The sequence below is a fragment of the Apis dorsata genome, unplaced genomic scaffold (assembly GCF_000469605.1).
Source record: "Apis dorsata unplaced genomic scaffold, Apis dorsata 1.3 scaffold_74, whole genome shotgun sequence".
Taxonomy (NCBI): Eukaryota; Metazoa; Arthropoda; class Insecta; order Hymenoptera; family Apidae; genus Apis; species Apis dorsata.
Genome location: NW_006263372.1, coordinates 417,357 through 431,856, shown reverse-complemented (window position 1 = coordinate 431,856; position 14,500 = coordinate 417,357). Strand labels below are relative to the sequence as shown.

At 33.8% G+C, this 14,500-nt stretch overlaps 2 long non-coding RNA genes across 5 annotated transcripts in view; both read left to right on the top strand.

Moving 5' to 3' along the window:
- Nucleotides 1-3,876: 3,876 nt before the first annotated feature.
- On the top strand, nt 3,877-5,290 carry LOC116184896. The gene is made up of 2 exons (XR_004149555.1): nt 3,877-3,914; nt 4,613-5,290. It is a non-coding gene; the product is annotated as an uncharacterized LOC116184896 (long non-coding RNA).
- A 4,698-nt stretch (nt 5,291-9,988) lies between these two features.
- LOC102673406 overlaps nt 9,989-14,500 on the top strand; it is a 5,012-nt gene continuing 500 nt past the window's right edge. Inside the window, exons 1-4 of one of the 4 annotated variants that reach the window (XR_004149574.1) lie at nt 9,989-10,814; nt 11,127-11,535; nt 11,633-12,332; nt 14,188-14,494. This is a non-coding gene — a long non-coding RNA (uncharacterized LOC102673406). Of the gene's footprint in view, nt 10,815-10,915; nt 11,536-11,632; nt 12,333-14,187; nt 14,495-14,500 lie in introns of those variants that run through there. The other 3 variants (XR_004149575.1, XR_004149573.1, XR_004149576.1) reach the window with 3 other exon arrangements.

Here is a 14,500-nt window from a genome sequence, read left to right as displayed (position 1 = left end):
CACACACGGGGACAACGAAACGATGGGATGGGACGGGATGGGACTTCGGAGGACCGAGGATAGCGTAAACGTTTCTCTCTGCTCCCTCAGTTCTTTCTCTCGCTCTCTTTTCCTTTTCCTCCTTTCTCCTTTTTCACAGCACACACACCTTTCTGCGTTCATCATTCTGCCTTCTTTATTCCGCACACAGCCTATTGCCTCTACTCGAACACATTCGACACTCATTCTTTTTCTCTCTCTCTTGCTATTCTTCCTTCTACCCTTCTCTTTTCTCTGTTCGTCGCTTTCGGGATTGGTCTCTTTTCAATGCTTTCCCGTTCCTTCTGGTCACTGTAAAGCGGGCGGAGTATGCGAACGCCGCGATACTATGTTATGCCTGCGGACCGCGGGTCTGACATACTTTGTATGTTAATGCCACATAATGTCGTTTTTGTTCCTCTTTTCAACATTTATTTGTTCGGGTCTTCGGAGCTTTAGCAAGGGCGTGCACGAACCATAGTTCGTACCGCGCCTCAATCGTTTAGTTATTTCGTGATCAGATTTAATCTATTCGCTCTTTTTCTTCCCGTATATAAGATCCTTACATCATCGATGCGTGCTTATCGAAATTAATCCGGAAATTATTACATTTCAAACTGATGAATTGATATTTCTTGGCAGCATTGATTACAAGAATGTAATAATACATTCACGTGTTCCGATTTAAATATAGTAATAGTCTTTTTGATAGTAAATTAAAAATTAAGCTCCCCTTATCAGTTATTTATCAGTCTTCAATTGTTATCTATTTCAAGTTTTTCTTTTGGAATTTCCAACATACGGATCTCTTGAGATATGATTCTCTTTTTCCTCGCCAAATAAAAACATATCAAATCAACTAAATTATGTCTATTTCGTGATCCAAAGAATCAACATATCATAAAATCTCAAGATCGTATAAAGGCTAACAACATTTCATCGTTGCATAATTATACAATTTATATAAAATACCACCATGATTTCAATTTTCTTCAATTTAACTTTCTGATAAAGAGTATCATTGATACTAATTTTGCCAACTTCAATAAATTGATTAATTTACTTTTCTATGACTGTTATATATCTTTCATATAGAATTGTTATATTGTTATTTCATATAGAATTGTTATTCTTATTTTATTTAAATTATATATATTTGAATAACAGAAAGAAACAGACAAATTCTAAAGAAATCCAAATCAATTTCAATAAGTTAATTTTATATTAAAAAATATACATCACAAAAAAATAAATATATCAATTTTATATATCACTATATCTATCAAATGTTCAAACAAAATTAATATAATATTATGCAAATTTTCTGGTAATAAAAAATATAATCTTTTCTCTATCGTAAGCAATGCTTCTATATGGATAAAAAAGATCATCATAAATTTCTCGTTTGACAAATTAGCCGATGATGCAGGCGATTACCGACTAGCATACATGCTGCATGTAATATAGACTTGTTGGAACGCGATCTCGCGTTGACAGGTGATGCAGTCGCGGTATTGCCTCTCGCATCGAGCGCATCTCTCCGTGTTCGTGAGCAAAGTGCCTCGCCGTTGATGTTTCGCTAGCATACGGTTGGCCACAGTTAAGAGAAAGAGGGAAAGAAAAAGAAACGAACGACAAAAGGAGGGAGCGAAAGGGTAAAGAAGCGAAGTACCGGCGGAGCAACACAGAAGCGGCAGAGGGAACGGCAGTAGTGAGTAAACGCAAAAGCGCCCTCGCTCGCTCCCGCGCGATGCAAAGACGGGGTATAAATAAGCGGCTGTCGTTTGCGGAAGCAGAAAACGGGCAAAAGGACAGAAATAAAGAAGAAGTCGCAAAAGAAAGGGAGGCAGTGACAGAGAGAGGAATAAATAAGCCGGGCCGAGGAGAGCGAGAGGACAGGCAAAAGTAGGAGCTGGAGCAGTAGCAACGGCCAGAAGCAGCCAGCAACGGTTCCACTGTTGATTCCTTCTTGCCGCATGGACGACCAACTACGTCCCGATCTACTACTTTTGCGGTGTACGACCGTCCTCGCATTGAAAACTTTTCAGCGTGTCCTGCCTCCTCTACGAACGCGGCAGGTGTACTTCTGTCTCGTTATCCGGAAGGTCTCTTCCTCCTCGACAGCGACGCGTTCGAGTAGAAGTCGTAGATCACTTCGAGGATGTTTCGAATGGATTTTAAAGGACAAGTGATTTTGTCGTGGGAGGAACGGGACGGGAGAGATCCATTTAACGATCTTTGTAACGTTAATGAATGTATTAGGGCGGTAAATGAAAGAGTGTCGGAGAAAGAGGAGTTGCACACTGAATAGTGATTCTGCGCATGCTTGAGAATATATATATACGCATATATATTAAGTTAGGTTAAGAAAAATAAAAGATGATAATTATGCATGAATTTTGTAAGTATTTTCTACAATTTCTATCTAATAAAGAAAAAAAAGTTTTTTCCGGTATATTTCTAGAAATCCAGTCTCAGTGCTCGAATTTGCTGGTATCGTAGCAGGTTATCCATGGCCGGATCTAGATACTATTCATGCTAAGCCGCATATCTGCATACGCATCGAGACACTTTTCGAAAGCACGTTACGCAGCCGTGCCGTGGCACCACGTGCATACGAGAGGTAACCTGTATCCCCATGTGTGTAGCGGATAGAGTGGCGCTTATATGTATACATACACTTATATATGCACATATACACACATGCATATTTCCTGTGTGGTGGCTGTGAAACAGAACACAACAGAACAGAGAACAGAACGGAACGGAACAGAGCAGAGCGGAACCGAATGAAATGGAACAGAAGCGAACGCAGTAGAGAAGCGCAGGCTGACTGCACGGCCGCAGCATGTTTATTGGCGCATCTTGGAGTCTTAAATCTTTATGTTGTCTCCTCGACGGGGTCTGCTATCTCCCTGTCCCATTGGCGGGATGGGAGGAGAAGGGAGAATCAGCACAACCACGGAAGGGATGAGAGGAACGAAGAGAACAAAGAGGGAATGAGTCGCTGTGAGCATAGGGAAGCGAGATGCTGGAATGGATGAGTAACAAAAAGAAGCGAAAAGAGACTAGAGAAAGAACGAGAGGGAAGGAAATCGGGAGAGATATATCTCTCGACTTGCGGTCGCGAAATCGAGTCAAGAGTCGGACAACCAACGACCAAGACGCATCCACTGCATTACGCACACAGAAGCCGCGATCTTAACGTGCCTCTAGAAATGGTCGTTTGCAGTTGTACAGGGAAAACCCACGTGGTAAAGGTACCGGGCAAGAATTATTAATGGCCGTAGGTGTTACGAGCGTGAAGATTGCCGCTTTTAGCCAGATGTGATAGAAATTGCATCATATAAAATTGACTCAATGTGTTCTGTTGGTCTCTATATTTTTATACATTATGCATTATAAATATATATAGATATTTCAACGTTAGTTCCTACAATCTAATTATTAAAATATGATAAATTATTGATTGAATTAAAAAAGGTAACTTTGTGAAAGAAATAAGAAAATTAAAATTATTAAAATAAATTAATTAAATTAATCATAGATATAAAAACTATTGCAGGAGTTATAAATTGAAAGAAATTATCAATAATTGATGAAAGAAAATGGTTAACATTTTTTATTTATTTCCTTAATTAAAAAAGGAAGTAGAATATATATTATTAATAATTATTCCTAGACATGATCATGCAATTATATGAAATATAATCAAGTATAAAATCAATACACTACGCTCATCTTATGAATAATAAAAATTTACCGTTACATAATCAAGTGCTGATATTACAAAAAAGAATCTTTTAAATTTATATTGATAATAATTATTCATTTTATGATGATTATTGAATTTATGATGATCTAATAACAAAATTGAAGAGAAGTTTAAAAAAAAGGTATGTAAATAATAACTTGTTGCAATTGAAAATATATTATCAACTTGAAAGCAGTAATTATTATATAAATTTGTATTAGATTAATTTTAATGGTCATTTTTTACAATACATTTACAGTATATTTTTTATATTATGTAGTATAAGAAAGTGTTAAAATATGTATAAAAAAATATTTAAAATTAATATTGAAAATTAAAATGTTGAATCATTGCAATATTTACAACTTCTATGATAACAAAAAATACATTAATTGTAGAATTCTTGAAAAATACATATTAATAGTAAAATTAAAATACATATTAATATTAATGATAATAATTAATAATAACAAGATCAATTGTGATGAGATTACATTTATCTCACTTCTAAATGACAAAATGTCTGATCATCGTTTAAATCATCGTTAAATAGATACAAATATATTAACTAGTTTAGTCTATCATAAAACAAAAGATTAGTTAAATTTTTTATCTTTGCATTATCTTGTTTAATAATATTTCAATATTTATCATATTAAGTCATCTATAATTATATGAAAATGATATCATTTATTAAAATCAATGTTAACCAGAATTTTCTTATACCAAAAAATTATTTTTAAATGTTATTAAAATAATTTACGAAAAAATAGAAATAATAATAAACTTATAATAATACAAAATATAAATTATGATGAATAAGTTTTTGAATTATTGCAGTAAGGAAAATATCAAGTAGAAAAACACTCTTTCAGTAAGGGATGCTTCTAAAATTAATTTTCACATAATGCGCAAGCACGCATGAATACACATATTTATTGTCTGTGCCTATCCTTGGTATATATGTACGTAGAGAAACGTAGGCGTGAAGGTACTTTTTGAACACAACTGCTGACATAACAGTGGGTAAGAAACCAACAACGTAGTGTTATCAGCAGTGTCGAAGGCGGTGGTTTTATAGCTGATACGTGCCATTTATCGGTCTATGCTACGTTTAGTTAATTAAACGGCAGTGCAAACACATACTGCCAGTGCCAAGTAAACATACATATTACAATCAAACGCGAAACAATTACAGAAAATCGGAAAAAAGAATAAGAAAAGAAAGAGTAGCTCGTTGTGTTCGTTGCGTGTTGAATGGCGTTATGAATATCCATATGTGCTAGAATTTCTCTTTAATTTGCAAGAGGTGGCGCCACTGCAACATAATCGCGATAACAGATCGAAATTAATTTGAGAATTTACGTGCCTCTCCAGTTCTCTAATACATCTTATTGATTTCGTATCATGCGCTTTGAGCAAATATATTTGATAAAAAAAAAAATAATCTTTATAAGTGATATTATTATCAAATATTTTGTTATTATTAGTTGTCGCTATTTTTTATAATATAAAAAACATAATTAATGATGCGTATTGTTGAAACAATATTCAAATTTAAAACATTAACATACTTTAACGGAAGATGAATATACTAAAATAAGCAATTAGTATAATATGTTAAGATGTCTTATATAAATCGAAGAGATCATCCAAAATGATCGGAAAAGTATAGAACGAAACGAAGGATGATGTAGCCAGGAAGAAATTCCTGATATATCAGACCATGTGCGCGGCAGACTTTGACGATCCCTTAAGTGAAATATCATCGACAATCATTCACGTGAGATCTTTATCGGCTGGTAACGTGATCTCTGACCCTACCAAACTCGGGAGCAGTTTTATGCGAGCTCCCGCGGCGCGTGAATATACACCCAGTGGGTGCTGTTGCCTCGTCGAGGAAGAAGATCTGGTGAGATCGCTGGAAGATCGAAGCAGGAATGTAACGCGGTCCGTGGGCTTTGGGATGGTTGGAATCACAGAAAAGTATTCGGTCGGGTTCGCGTGGAAGCCACGGTATGGCGTTCTGTACGCAGGAATGCGACTGCCAATAAATAAGCTTCGGCATTTCGCGCGGGATTCGCGCGTCTTATCGAGCCACTCAGGCGCTGCTGAGGATGGGCTACTTCCGATCCAATCGATCGAATCGATATTTCTTATCTGTGTACAACTGTTGGAGTAAAGACCTCTTTCATCGGGGAAAATATCTAATCCTTTAGAAATTATGCGAAAACGTTCATTGGTGTACAAACTTGAGCGTGAGCGCGAATAAATTGATGACGTACCGTAAAGAAAGTTGTGTTAACATTTTGTATGTATAGCGATATTCACATTTTAAGAGGAAAGAAATTATATATATTTTAAATTTAATTTATTCGTATAGAAAATAGAAGTAAATAAATCGGTAATAAATATTAAATATTTGAAATGTAATTCGAATAATTATATTGTTCCATGAACTATTGAATAAATAAGAACTAAAATATTCTTTCAGAAATTCTGTGATGACTAAAAGTAGTACAGTAATATATTATATAAATATATACTGTATTAATTAAAAATAATAATTATTATTGAATTATTATTATTATTGAATACATAAATTAATATGTGTGAGGCGAAAATATATATGAAGAATATATATATATATATGAGAACAGGAAATAATTTATTTATAGAACAAACAAAAACTATTTTATAAAAAATGGAAAAATAAAAAAAACAGGAAATCATTCTAAAAATAAGAAGAATATAATATACAAAATAGTCTAAAAAAGTATGTAGAAATAATAATTATTATGTAACAAATTTTATTTTATCATAATTATCATATAACGAATTTTTTTTTTAAACATTATACAAATGGAATGAACACATGGAATGGTAATAAGATTTTTCATCTTAAATTTTTTTCATTTTAATTAATTCTTATTGAAATAAGGTTTTTCGCTAAAAATATGAACAAGAATGTTTAAAGTTAGAATTACAGTGGTTCTTTCTTCTTTTTTTTTTTTCAGATAGGAAACGAACCGACGTTTCTGGAAAGACACCGGCACATTTCGAAAGATGATAATTACGCTTTTACGGTACACGGCCAAATCTACATTGTGTCTACGAGGCGAGTCCTCTCGCGGCAAGACATAGGAAATCGCGCAATACTTTTAGGCTCCCCGGTACACACATTGCGAAAAAGTGAAATGTGTTGTACCATTGCGTTTCCATTGTTGTGTTATGGAAGAGACGTAAAACGGGGCAAGGTTGAATCTCTGATTACTTGAAAGACTTCTACATTGTACTAATCCCGAATTTTCTATATCCTAATTTCTTTACGTATCTTTATATTTTAGACTCATCAGAAAAAAAATTTTTGAAGTCGATTATTACAAATTTCAACTAAGAATTATGATTATTTTATTCTTCATTAAGATACAATTATCAAATGGAAGAAAAGAATTATATTAAAATATTTAATCATCGTTTATCCAAATATAAGGATAAAACTGACTTTGATTAATTGATTAGTTCCAATAATAGAAATTCACTAATTATCCTTTCCTCGTGTTTTTTAATGCAAACGGTATAAACTAAAAAGTTCAAATAAGATACGTGTATTTTTTCTAAGCTAATACATAATCTAATTTTCTAATTTGTTTTGTAGTTTAACAAAACATACAATTTGTCGAAATTAAAATATTTAAATCTTCTGTTTTAAAAACCTCTGACTTGAAAAAGAAACAATAATCTGTATCGATTAATCATAAAAGCTAGGAAATACAGGAAGAACTCTTGGAATCACCGATTAAAAGCAAATCAAATCACCTGCTTGGGATTACCAGTTTATGATGAATCGAATTGGCTTCGATAATCTCATCCAACAGAGAAGTACCATTATAATAATAAGCTGTTGCATATATGTATCTACAAGATTGCGCAATCGTTGCCACACACAGCCGCGTCAACCGATTGATATCAATGGCAAAACATCTCGAGGACAAAAAGCACGAGGAACAAGTAGGATCGATGGTTGAATTACACTGATGAAATGAAGAGGGAAGATCATACAAGAAGATAAAATTACGAGGACGAATAAAAGAGTGGAAGAATCGTATGGTGAGGCGGATCCAAAATGACTGGCAGAAGCGTCTGAATGGGCTCTGGTTGTTCGTACTTGGCCGATTCATGGCATTCCACCAAAGTGGTGCTCACGGTGACGAGCAAAAGAGCAACGATGCATTGTGAAAATCTGCGTAATACGACTTCGTTTCCCTGAGCACGGGAGATCCTCCTAACCTTCTCTCTCTTTCTCTCTCTTCCTCTGTATTATATCTGTATTTAATTACATTTGTCATTTTGTGACCGCGGTGTCTCATTACGAAGAAAGTTCGAGATTTAACTCGACTGCTTGCGAACCTAGGTGGCCTCTTTCTGGTAACGGCACTAACCAACCCAACCAGACAGCCAACAACAACGACGACGAAGGAACGAACGAACGAACGAACCGACGAAGGAACGAACGAACCGACGAACCAACGAACGAACGAACCAACCAACCAACCAACCGACCGACCGACCAACCAACCAACCAGTCATGAGCCCCCTTTTACCTTACGTATAGCCCTCCGCGTGCCTCTCTTCGCATCGCCGCTCTAGATCTTCGGATAAGAGCGAACACCATTTTAGCGGTTCCTTACACACCAGACATCCGTTCCCTTCCTATATATACGTGGCTACGGGAGAGCTCGCTGCATTTTCTCCGCGCGAATGTGTCAAGCGACTGGGAAACAGACAGAGATAGAGAAGGCGGATCGTGGAAGGTTGGTAGGCGGAGGGAAGGGAGAGATGGCGGGCAGAAAAGGACAAAGAGGTCCGGAGGGAACGGGTAAGGGAGAGAGGGATCGAAGTGTACGATAAAGTGTGAGAGAGAGAAGTGAAATCGGAGAGAGAAAAAGATGTATAGATATATAGCGAGAGTGAGAGAGAAAGGGAGAGATGGGCATGTCAGTCGAAACCTTCTAATCCCACATACAGGTGCTTAATTCGTTACGTGAGACCGGAGGAAGCAGAAAACGGGATACTGTACCGTTTTCTGTGATAACGAATAAGGGTTTCGTCGTTCTCCTCAACCCCTCTATGCTCGTTAATTAAACGTTGTGTTAAGTACATTCGCCATAAACTGACAACTGTTCAAGATATGCGAAATAGATTCACCATAAGAAAGATAAAAAAGATGGGACATCGCGAGATTTCGACGTCTTGGGTCGCGTTAGGTTAACTTTTTGCGATTAAGATTCAATCGAACTCGGAGCTTTGATAATTTTCTATTTAAGTGGATATCAGACGAGGACGACGTGGGGAACAGGTCACATCCGGGTTAACGTAATTACAAATTAATTTCGTTTTATTAAGTAGCTCCCGGCCGAAGAACGCACGTATGGCTTATCTCCGAGACTACTTGGAGAAGCACCGTATTCGGGTTAATTCTGCATTTAATTGGTGGCTTAACCGTATATCCACGGTTTATTCGGACTATCGTGAGAAAAAAGATATTAATTTTTCACGAGTAACTAGAATTCCCGCAAGAATTTGCACTTTATGGAAACACGGGCAGATGAAGATAACGATAATTGCGTAGTGTGGCGGCCGCGGAAAAGATTATTCGAAATGGTTCAACACGGTGAAATATGGTATATGTTGGATCGTTGCCTTCGAATACTTCAGTGACCCACAGGTGTGTACGGGTGGAACTGCCTTCGAGTAACTGTACCAAAACCTATGAATTTTTACGGCTAAATTATATTCCAATTATAGAAGATATTTTTTCTCATAATTCTTTTTTTATTAATTATCGCTGATTAATGTGATTATATTACAATACTGTAAAAATTTTAATGACGATAACCTTCTGTCAGAGATTGTAGCTATTAAGATTTAGATGATCTGTCATTTTTTAATATAGAAAGTAATGTAATCTATTCTTTTTTTAAAATACTTTCTATAAGATAGGTTCCTTGATATATTTTGATATTATTTATATTAAATAATAACAATAATATCAATTAAATATACTTACATTTCAATTAGAGTTTATCTTAATTCAGTTACAAAAAAATGTTTTCTAAATATCTAGAATAATATTTGAATCCACAGAATCCTTAAAAAATTCTTAAAAAAAAATTACTCTTTTATTAATTATAAATTCTTATACGCTTAAAAACCAAAAAAAAACCAATCACAATTTGCGTATATATTTACAAATCCCTACATCGGTTAGTTGATCGCACATAAAATCTGGCTTTGCTGATAAGAGATCCCCGTTTACGTGTGCGTCTTCTCTCTCGTGCATACACGCAAGATTTCCTCGTCGTGTATCGCGTATCTCTTTATCCTTGTTCCATATCTTTCCCTCTCTCTTTCTCTCTCGTACTCACGTCTAAACGTGTATACGCGCACGCAGATGCCGCGTGTCGATGTGGGTAGGGTTATTAGCCCAGAAAGCAAGGCCCCTGCTTCCGGTGTAGGCACTTTAGTTCGAGAGTTTCTTAACCCCTTCTTACACGACTTCTTGCTGGCCTGCCCTGGCCTAAGACTCTGCCCCGACTTGGCCTGTTGTCGGTTGCGGGTGGTAGAATTTCTCGTCGAGAACGAACTCCTGGGTCTACGACGAAACACTCTCTTATACTTGCATTTGTGTGCACGGTATGAACGGATCGTAGGGTAGGTAGATATACTAGGTTAGGTCGGCACAGTGGCGAACCGAACAATTTTTCCCGCGGTCTAAGGTGGACCCGACATCGAACGATCGTAAATTTCGCGAAACAGAGGGCGCACGACTCTGACTCGCGATCTTGCTTATCGTACGCTACCATGATACTGATGCAGATTTTACCGTGTTGTTTTGGGATAGTCTGTTAATATACAGGATGAAAGAGAAAAAAATTTTAAATTTGGAATTTTATATTAAAATGTAAAATAGAAGGAAGAAAAAATAAATATTAATAAACAGATCATTTGTCGTATAATAGAATCGTCAAAAGAATTACAGGTAAGTGTTTTTGGTTAACAAATAATTTAGGAACGAAAAGATTAAGAATAACGATTTCAGTTCCGTATTTTATCATTATTTTTCGATATTTTATCAGAAGATTCAATTATTTTAATAATTTCTAAATATTAGTATTGTGATATGCTAAAAAAAAAAGAAATATTTTTTACTTTGAAATACAACTTTCTTACCTAAAATAATGTTAGTCTAATGTTCGAAGTAGAATTGTTGCTTGTTGAATTCATAGCCATTCGTTTAATGACAATTTTATTGCGCGAAAAATGATTAATGGCACGTTATTTGCTCGCTGAGGGAAATACTCGGTGATAGGTTAATGGACGTAAAAAATGAACAGGCTGGCGTAAAGCGGCAGAGAGATACGAGCCTCGACGATGATAGATATGGTTTAACCAGTCGTAATTGTTTTGCGTTCGCTCTTAATTGGGGCTACTTGTTCGTTACGTTTCTTCCGAATGGGTAAGAAGCTATGAAGTTTTAATAAATGCCTTGATCGAGCTGTTAACATGTTCTGTGGGGAAACAGGTAAAAAAAAAAATCTTCAATTCGTTAGTCAGCTTGTATCATCATTAATAATAAACACAAAAAACGAAGAATAATGGAATCATAACTTGAATTCACAAATCGATCGTAAAATAAAGGTTATTTTTTATCTCTCTTTCTCTCTCTTGATTCATTGTTTCACTTCAACGATGTATTGCAGGTAAATATTCAAAAAATTTTATTTTAAATTCGCTTTCATTTCGACGAATTATTTTAATATTTTTTTTTCAATTTTTAATTATTTAAAATTTTTTCAGTTTTATTATTGATTCAAATGAACAAGACCATTGGATAGCCAGACTTTCCACATCCTGTGTTTAGACTTTCTGAGTGATTTCTAGGTCAGATAACAATTGGAATAACTCGATTGAATTGGTATACCGATCAGTGAGACGGCAAAGGTGGTCGGCTCGCTTTCGAAAGTGATGACCCCAGGGAGCGGTAAAGATGCGTGCAGGTGCTTCCTCCTTGCATTTTATACCTAGAACAACACTAATGCGATGAAGATTAGCTTACTTAAGTTCCCATGAACTATTTTTGAGCTTAATCGTTTGCACTGATCTCCTGTTATACGTTGTATACGTACGCCAGCTAGGTTGTAATAGATAATTACTCCTGCGACCAGGTAGGGGGATAGACGTTCCTGGATCGCTAATGAGCTTCTGGAATATTATCGATGCTCACGGTAATGCTTATAACTGCTTTTCAACTGAGATTGTAAATTTTCCGTTGTTCACTGATTTCTGAGGGAAAGATGCACGCCGATTATGCATTGGTGGAATATAATAGTGTTTTAAAGAAACACTGTTGCTTCTGAACGAAGAATTATCAATAGATTTGCCAGAATGAAGCGAAGACGGACATATATATACTCAGAAATGCAAAGATATTCAAATAATTGCTTCTTACGAAATAGAAATGAATATCGTATAATTCTTGGAAGGAAAATAAACTGTAGTAGGTATTTCATAATTCTTTTCTTTTTTTGAATTAAAAAAAAATTTTGAAACAAGTATTTTAAAAATGAAGAAGAAGAAAGTTATTAAGGATCTAAGCTTAGAATTTAGATAAAAATTTTTTTTTATTATTTTATATATATATATATATATATATTAAGGAATAAAAATATATCTATTAATAAAATTTAACTTCAACTAAAAAATATATACTAATAAATGGAAAAAATTTTAAAAAAGTTAATTGAGCAAAAGAAAAAGATTTCAGATCATGTATATGTAATAATTTTTATAGTAGAAAAGAATAGATTAAAATAAAATAGAATATAATTACCATATAAACATGACTAATATGATTCATCTATTTTTAACTTTGTTTTTTGTACTTTAATTTGTGCAAATGATTTCCAATACTCGATTTAAATATCTTCAATCAAGACCTTGCAGCTATTTTGCCTAATAAAACATGTATCATATTTGATCAAAGAAAATATTTTTACAGCAAATATTCATAAATTTATATACCGATTATATATTTCCGATTATATATTTATATGGAAATTTTTACATTTTATATTATATTTAATAAAAACTAAATTTTCAATATCTAACTCAAAAATATTTTTTAGCAGATGAAAGACAAAGCACAAGCTAGAATAAATTTTCAATATTGTCTGGCTATTTTCACAATTTTTCAATTTATTCATCATTGACGGCCATACGTAATGAGTTTCTCGGGTCAGAGGTGAAGGATCTCGATAGTCGCTTCTTTATTATCGTTTTTCCTTTTTTTTTTTTAAATTATATTTCTGAGTTCTTTTTCGAATAGTAAGGAAACCATGCGTGCGCGTGGGCTCGCGGGCGAGAACACGCATTATTAAAATAGTTTTGTAGAACGCGATTTAATCGCGAAATTACTAAAAATTACCGGCAAGGTAATAATACGTGACCGCATAATGAATTTAAAGTAACTCGTAAGAACGATATTTCAGTCTTCAGTAAATCATCTATAGATATGGTACTATATAAGTAGAAATACATTGTTTTTTTTTTTTCGATATTCATTCAGATTTACTTTATAATTCTGAATGATTAATCATTGGAAAATCGTAGTCTTAAAAAAAAATTCTTGATCATGAAATATAATATGAAAAAATTAATCTTGTGATATAATTTTAATTTTATTATTAAAGGATCAATATTTATATAATAAACAAATTGAATATTGAAAATAAAAAAATATAAAATATAAAACTTTTAATATTAAAACTAAATTAAGTTTTTAAAGTTAAACTTTTTGTATTCATTTGTAAGATTATCTAAAAAGTTATGGTAGAAGAAGATGTTAAAAGTTTGATCACTTCTAAAATATCATATATGATTTATGTATCAAATCATTTATTAATTTATAAAATCAAGAAAGAAGAAAAAATAAATTAAAATTATAATAATTGATACTTCATGTGAAATTAATAACGTTGAATCGTACAATCAATTTACAAAGATAAATTGCAAAAATCATAAGACGGATGTTCCATGCCCTTTAATTCGTAGCATGATCGTATAAATTCATTAGATTCGCAATTTTTATACAATGAATTAACGCACATTTATTTAGATTTATTACATGTGATATGTATGATTCATTTTAAATAAAGTTCCTATCTCGTTGAACCTTTTATACAATGATTTATATAACTTATTTTTTTTTAGCTTGAAATGACTATATTAAAACTTTTATTTCTTATAATAACTTTCTTCTATAAACTTTCATTTATTTCATTCGAAAAATTATGATAAAAATAATTAACGAGAAAATATTTTTCAAATCATAATAATCTTAAATGATAATAAAGTATTCTTCTTGAATTCCAGATGATTAAAGCGCAAGCATTAAGATTTGTACATAAATACTCGATCTTGCGTAATAGAAAAACATTGAATTGTGATCCCTTGACGAACTCGAAAAAATTACATGGCGAAAACTATTGCAACGTCGGAAGTGGCAATGCTCGGGAAGCGTACGGTTCTCAAAGGGTTAATTGGGCATAGTAATTCTTCAGGTGACCAAGCTCCATGGGAGTGGAACGGAGAAAACCCAGTTTTATGCTTCGCATTAAGTGCTTATATCTATATCTTTATGTTGTATCTGCTAATTTATAAATATGT